This window comes from Kogia breviceps, chromosome 18, assembly GCF_026419965.1.
Source record: "Kogia breviceps isolate mKogBre1 chromosome 18, mKogBre1 haplotype 1, whole genome shotgun sequence".
Classification (NCBI taxonomy): Eukaryota; Metazoa; Chordata; class Mammalia; order Artiodactyla; family Physeteridae; genus Kogia; species Kogia breviceps.
The window spans coordinates 52,223,355-52,229,822 of NC_081327.1; the positions used below are offsets into that span (position 1 = coordinate 52,223,355).

General features: G+C 38.1%; 1 non-coding gene across 1 annotated transcript; it reads right to left on the reverse strand.

Moving 5' to 3' along the window:
• Nucleotides 1–541: 541 nt before the first annotated feature.
• On the reverse strand, nt 542–645 carry LOC131745689 (U6 spliceosomal RNA). Its single transcript, XR_009332420.1, has one exon. It is a non-coding gene; the product is annotated as a U6 spliceosomal RNA (small nuclear RNA).
• Between the last annotated feature and the right edge of the window lie 5,823 nt (nt 646–6,468).

Below are 6,468 nucleotides of genomic sequence, written 5' to 3' on the forward strand. Positions count from 1 at the left end.
AAAAATTGGCTGAAATTATTCAAGTAATTTTTTTAAAAAATGAGTGTTTTGAAATTTTCTATCCTTTGCACTCCTTTTTTCTATCCATCCTGTCAGGGAGCCATAGGAGCTTAAAAGATTTTTGAGAAAATGCCCGTCTTCCAGAACTTAGACCACTTGATGTCCCTCTTTACACACAGTGAAAAAGTACAGCGAGCATGAACTACTTCACACACTGCAGGAAGATACTGTCCAATCCTGCTTGTATTATTAAAATAAGATTTGAGACTTTAACCATTTAGATTTAAATTTTTGCTCTTCAGGTAATCTGAATGGTAGGTCACTCTAGTGGGTAGTTCACAGTGTTTGGTGAAATAAATTTAATATTAATTCTTCTCCAAATGTATAGCTTTACTCTGTGTCTCTGTATGGATACTCCAAAGAGGCATTTTGAGAATCTTACAAGTACTTTTTTTTAAACATCTTTATTGGAGTATAATTGCTTTATAATGGTGTGTTAGTTTCTGCTTTATAGCAACGTGAATCCGCTACACATATACATAAAAATATGGAACGCTTCACGAATTTGCATGTCATCCTTGCACAGGGACCATGCTAATCTCCACATCATTCCAATTTTAGTATATATGCTGCCGAAACCAGCACACAAGTACTTATAATTATGTTTGGTGAGATGTTTTAAAATCAATTATAACTCCTTTAGGAGGTCCTGGGGGACTTTTAGCTCTGAAGGGGGAAGAATTTTCCGCTGCCTAATGTCAGGAAATGTACATGCTTTGGAAGCTCTTTAGTTAGTTCAGAAACCATATTGTAGGAAACCCAGTTCTGTAACTTGCCCTCTAGGTAGGTCTCACATCAGTGCCTGGGGAAATTCATGAATTTAGGACTGATAAACTGAAACCTTATTCCTCCAAGGAGATGTATTTTTCCTGTGACTTACATACCATGATTGTTTTTTTAGTTAATTCTTCCTCTGGATTATCTTGCAGTTGTTGCTAGAAAGTAAGTGTCCAGATATGGGTGTTTGGTTGTGTGATAAATGTAACTTTAATATAAAGCATTTGGCAGAGGAAGATTCTGTAAGGTCATGGTTTTCATGATATTTTAAGTGTTAGGGCTGGAAATTTTCTTAAAGATCTCTACTCAACTCTTTAACTCATTAGGAAACTGTGGCTCCAGCAAAGTTAAGCAGCTAGTGGCAATTCCAGGACTAGAGAGATCATATTGAACCATGGTTAGGTGTTTTGGCTCTGAAGTCCCACAGTCCTCCCCTGCCACTTATTAGCTGTGTGACCTTGTGCAAGTCATATCACCTCTCTGTGCTTCAGTTTCCACATCTGAAAATAGGATAGTCATAGTACATAGTTTGCAGGGATATCATAAGGATTAAATAAATGAATATGAGTTAAACATTTACCACAGTGCCTGGTATACATTGAGTGCTGAATAAATGCTGTCAGAACTAGAATTCATGTTTCTTACCTCTCAGTTGATTGCTTTATAGTTGTGCTACATTGTTTCTCCTGACATCCCTTAAATATATTTGATATAGCATTAAAAATGTTTCATTAGTGTTATTTCTCATTAGAATTGATAAAATATTTTAGAAAAGAACACATATTTAACAAGTATCATGACTATTTTTTTTCCATGTGAGAGATGGCCATGTAATAAATGAAGAATTTGGAATGAAATGAAAAAATTAAATGATGTATGTCTGAGTATATTCAGATAGTATTTTATCATTCCTTTTATTTGAATTTTATTTTATTTATTTTTCTATACAGCAGTTTCTTATTATTTATCCATTTTATACATATTAGTATATAGATGTCAATCCCAATCTCCCAATTCATCACACACACCCCCAACCCCCACTGCCGCTTTCACGCCTTGGTGTCCATATGTTTGTTTTCTATATCTGTGTCTCAATTTCTGCCCTGCAAACCAGTTCATCTGTACCATTTTTCTAGGTTCCACATATATGCATTAAAATACGATATTTGTTTTTCTCTTTTTGACTTACTTCACTCTGTATGACAGTATCTAGATTCATCGACATCTCTACAAATGACCCAACTTTGTTCCTTTTTCTGACCGAGTAATATTCCATTGTATATATGTACCACATCTTTTTTTTTTTTTTTTTTTTTGTGGTACACGGGCCTCTCACTGTTGTGGCCCCGCTTGTTGCAGAGCACAGACTCTGGACGTGCAGGCTCAGCGGCCATGGCTTACGGGCCCAGCCGCTCTGCGGCATGTGGGATCTTCCCAGACTGGGGCACGAACTCGTGTCCCCTGCATCGGCAGGTGGACTCTCAACCACTGCGCCACCAAGGAAGCCCACCTCTAACAGTTTTATAGTGTCTGGTCTTACATTTAGGTCTCTAACCCATTTTGAGTTTATTTTTGTGTATGGTGTTAGGAAGTATTCTAATTTCCTTCTTTTACATGTAGCTGTCCAGTTTTCCCAGCACCACTTATTGAAGAGACTGTCTTTTCTCCATTGTATATACTTGCCTCCTTTGTCATAGATTAGTTGACCATAGGTGCGTGGGTTTCTCTCTGGGCTTTCTATCCTGTTCCATTGATCTATATTTCTCTTTTTGTACCAGTACTGTATTGTCTTGATTACTGTAGCTTTGTAGTATAGTCTGAAGTCAGGGAGTCTGATTTCTCCAGCTCCGTTTTTTCCCCTCAAGACCGCTTTGGCTATTCGGGATCTTTTGTGATTCCATACAAATTTTAAGATTTTTTGTTTGAGTTCCATAAAAAATGCCATGGGTAATTTGATAGGGATTGCATTGAATCTGTAGATTGCTTTGGGTAGTATAGTCATTTTCACAATATTGATTCTTCCAATCCAAGAACATGGTATATCTCTCCATCTGTTGGCATCATCTTTAATTTCTTTCATCATTGTCTTATAGTTTTCTGCATACAGGTCTTTTGTCTCTCTAGGTAGGTTTATTCCTAGGTATTTTATTCTTTTTGTTGCAGTGGTAAATGGGAATGTTTCCTTAATTTCTCTTTTAGATTTTTCATCATTAGTGTATAGGAATGCAAGAGATTTCTGTGCATTAATTTTGTATCCTGCAACTTTACCAAATTCATTGATTAGCTCTAGTAGTTTTCTGGTGCCATCTTTAGGATTCTCCATGTATAGTATCATGTAATCTGCAAACAGTGACAGTTTTACTTCTTTTCCAATTTGTATTCCTTTTATTTCTTTTTCTTCTCTGATTGCTGTGGCTAAAACTTCCAAAACTATGTTGAATAATAGTGGTGAGAGTGGGCAACCTTGTCTTGATTGTGATCTTAGTGGAAATGGTTTCAGTTTTTCACCATTTAGGATGATATTGGCTGTGGGTTTTTCATATATGGCCTTTCTTATGTTGAGGAAAGTTCACTCTATGCCTAGTTTCTGGAGGGTTTTTATCATAAATGGGTGTTGAATTTTGTCAAAAGCTTTCTCGGCATCTATTGAGATGATCATATGGTTTTTCTCCTTCAATTTGTTAATATGGTGTATCACGTTGATTGACATGCGTATGTTGAAGAATCCTTGCATTCCTGGGATAAACCCCACTTGATCATGGTGTATGATCCTTTTAATGTGCTGTTGGATTCTGTTTGCTAGTATTTTGTTGAGGATTTTTGCATCTGTGTTCATCAGCAATAATTGGCCTGTAGTTTTCTTTCTTTGTGACATCTTTGTCTGGTTTTGGTATCAGGGTGATGGTGGCCTCGTAGAATGAGTTTGGGAGTGTTCCTCCCTCTGCTATGTTTTGGAAGAGTTTGAGAAGGATAGGTGTTAGCTCTTCTCTAAAGAAGACAGAATTCACCCATGAGTCCATCTCGTCCTGGGCTTTTGTTTGTTGGAAAATTTTTTTTTTTTTTTTTTTGTGATATGCGGGCCTCTCACTGCCGTGGCCTCTCCCGTTGCGGAGCACAGGCTCCGGACACGCAGGCCCAGCGGCCATGGCTCACGGACCCAGCCGCTCCGCGGCACGTGGGATCCTCCCGGACCGGGGCACGAACCCGCGTCCCCCGCACCGGCAGGCGGGCTCTCAACCACTGCGCCACCAGGGAAGTCCCTGTTGGAAAATTTTTAATCACAGTTTCAATTTCAGTGCTTGTGATTGGACTGTTCATATTTTCTATTTCTTCCTGGTTCAGTCTCGGAAGGTTGTGCATTTCTAAGAATTTGTTCATTTCTTCCAGTTTGTCCGTTTTATTGGCATAGAGTTGCTTGTAGTAATCTCTCATGATCCTTTGTATTACTGCAGTGTCAGTTGTTACTTCTCCTTTTTCATTTCTAATTCTATTGATTTGAGTCTTCTCCCTTTTCTTTTTGATGAATCTGGCTAATGGTTTATCAATTTTATTTATCTTCTCAAAGAACCAGCTTTTACTTTTATTGATCTTTGCTATCATTTCCTTCATTTCTTTTTCATTTATTTCTGCTCTGATCTTTATGATTTTTTTTCCTTCTGCTAACTTTGGGTTTTTTTTGTTCTTCTTTCTCTGATTGCTTTAAGTGTAAGTTTAGGTTGTTTATTTGAGATGTTTCTTTTTTCTTGAGGTAGGATTTTATTGCTACAAATTTCTTTCTTAGAATTGCTTTTGCTGCATCCCATAGGTTTTGTGTCATCTTGTTTTCATTGTCATTTGTTTCTAGGTATTTTTTGATTTCCCCTTTGATTTCTTCGGTGAACTCTTGGTTATTAAGTAGTGTATTGTTTAGCCTCCATGTGTTTGTATTTTTTTACAGATTTTTTTCCTGTAATGGATATCTAGTCTCATAGTGTTGTGGTTGGATAAGATACTTGATATGATTTCAGTTTTCTTAAATTTAGGAAGGCTTGATTTGTGACCCAAGGTGTGTTCTATCCTGGAGAATGTTCCATGAGCACTTGAGAAGAAAGTGTATTCTGTTGTTTTTGGATGAAATGTCCTATAAATATCAATTAATTCCATCTTGTTTAATGTATCATTTAAAGCTTGTGTTTCCTTATTTATTTTCGTTTTGGATGATTTGTCCACTGGTGAAAGTGGGATGTTAAAGTCCCCTCCTATGATTGTGTTACTGTCGATTTCCCCTTTTATGGCTGTTAGCATTTGCCTTATGTATTGAGCTGCTCCTATGTTGGTGGGATAAATATTTACAATTGTTATATCTTCTTCTTGGATCGATCCCTTGATCATTATGTAGTGTCCTTCTTTGCCTCTTGTAATAGTCTTTATGTTAAAGTCTATTTTGTCTGATATGAGAATTGCTACTCTAGTTTTCTTTTGATTTCCATTCACATGGAATATCTTTTTCCATCCCCTCACTTTCAGTCTGTATGTGTCCCTAGGTCTGAAGTGGGTCTCTTGTAGACAGCATATATGCGGGTCTTGTTTTTGTATCCGTTCAGGCAGTCTGTGTCTTTTGGTTGGAGCATTTAATCCATTTACATTTAAGGTAATTATCGATATGTATGTTTCTATTAGCATTTTCTTAATTGTTTTGGGTTTGTTATTTTAGGTCTTTTCCTTCTCTTATGTTTCCTGCCTAGAGAAGTTCCTTTCGCATTTGTTGTAAAGCTGGTTTGGTAGTGCTAAATTCTCTTAGCTTGTCTGTAAGGGTTTTAATTTCTCCATAGACTCTGAATGAGATCCTTGCTGGGTAGAGTAATCTTGGTTGTGGCTTTTCCGTTTCATCACTTTGAATATGTCCTGCCACTCCCTTGTGGCTTGCAGAGTTTCTGTTGAAAGATCAGCCATTAACCTCATGGGGATTCCCTTGTGTGTTATTGTTTTTCCCTTGCTGCTTTTAATATTTTTTCTTTGTATTTAATTTTTTTTTTTTTTTTGGTATGCAGGCTTCTCACTGCTGTGGCCTCTCCCGTTGCGGAGCAGGGGCTCTGGTCGCGCAGGCTCAGCAGCCATGGCTCACGGGCCCAGCCGCTCCACGGCATGTGGGATCCTCCCAGACCGGGGCACGAACCCGTGTCCCCTGCATTGGCAGGCGGACTCTCAACCACTGAGCCATCAGGGAAGCCCCTGTATTTAATTTTTGATATTTTGATTAATATGTGTCTTGGCGTGTTTCTCCTTGGATTTATCCTGTATGCACTCTCTGTTCTTCCTAGACTTGATTAACTATTTCCTTCCCCATATTAGGGAATTTTTCAACTATAATCTCTTGAAATATTTTCTCAGTCCCTTTCTTTTTCTCTTCTTCCTCTTGTCCCGTATAATTTGCATCTTGGTGCGTTTAATGTTGTCCCAGAGGTCTCTGAGTCTGTCCTCAATTCTTTTCATTCTTTTTTCTTTATTGTGCTCTGCAGTAGTTATTTCCACTCTTTTATCTTCCAAGTTGTCCCTGCATCATGGGACCCTGGCAGTGGCGGGCTTCACAGGCTCCCGGAAGGGGCGGTGTGGATAGTGACCTCTGCTTGAACACATACTTCTTGCTGGCTG